This window comes from Arachis hypogaea, chromosome 16 (genome assembly GCF_003086295.3).
Source record: "Arachis hypogaea cultivar Tifrunner chromosome 16, arahy.Tifrunner.gnm2.J5K5, whole genome shotgun sequence".
In the NCBI taxonomy this organism is placed as follows: Eukaryota; Viridiplantae; Streptophyta; class Magnoliopsida; order Fabales; family Fabaceae; genus Arachis; species Arachis hypogaea.
Genome location: NC_092051.1, coordinates 146,416,616 through 146,417,901, shown reverse-complemented (window position 1 = coordinate 146,417,901; position 1,286 = coordinate 146,416,616).

Genomic DNA, 1,286 nt, shown 5'->3' with positions numbered 1-1,286 from the left:
CTTATTTTCCCTAGCACGTAATCCGCGACACCCCTATAGCGGATTACGTGTATTAGTAAACCGCGAGACTCCTGTCGCAATTTACATAGATTATAAAAAAAATACATTTTGGTATCTATTTTTCATTTTATGCATTCTAGCAATAATGGATCCTACATTATTTATTATAATAAATTGTCCTAATAATAATATAACTAAAGATAATATTAAAAATATAAAAATATAACTTTTTTTTGTTTTCTTGTTTGTGATGGACTCACAAAATTGTTTTTCTATTTTTTGTTATATTCAAACGAAAAAATCATTTTTTCTTTATTTATTTTTATTTTTTTTTATCTCTAACCAAACATAATGTAATGTAACATCGTGACAAAAATTATTTATTATATTGGTCTGTTATCGGTGATATACATGTAAGGGGGAGGGAAGGTTGAATGTGTGTATGACGGTTATGCTTCTTCGCATATGCTAAAAATAAATGTAGTTATATTGTTGTACTCATGATTAATTATATTTATTGGATTTCAAAAAAATTAACAGTTTAAAATGAGTAATTTTAAGTTAGAAATCAATATTATTTTTAAATTAAAAATATTAATAAACAAATTTTTATTATTTTTAAATTTTAAATTTAAATAAACATATTTGTCTTATTTTAAATAAATATTTTTATATTATTTTTTTAAAGAGACTTCAGCCGACAAAATATGATCTTTAAGTATCTCAATAAAAGAGATAGATATTATAATTCTTTAAATATAAACTTTAATTATATATATACATTTTAATATTATTAATATTATTAATTTGAATGATTATATATATCCATATTTTTTGTTAAGGTACTTAAAAGCTATAATTTAAATGTCTCTTTAAAAAAAATAATACGAGTATGTTTATTTAAAATAAGATGAATATGTTTATTTAAAATAAAAAAATTAAATAAATTTATTTGTATTAATTTTAAAAAATATGAGTATGTTTATTTAAATTAAAATTATTAATTCTAAACCATTAATTTTTTTAAAATTAAATAAACTTAATTAAGCATACGAGTATAATAATATGATTATGTTTATTTTTATTAAATCAAATTTAATTATTAAATATTAGTTAAATAATGACAACAAATAATAAAAAATATTTTTCACAGTAAACAGTTTGATTTATTAATTTAAAAAAAAAGTCTTTGTCGTACTAAGGGAAATGTATGGAAAAATGTTTTCTTGCAGCACCCTTTTATGTGGTGCCAGATAGCATACCAAAAATTTTTTAAAATTAAATAA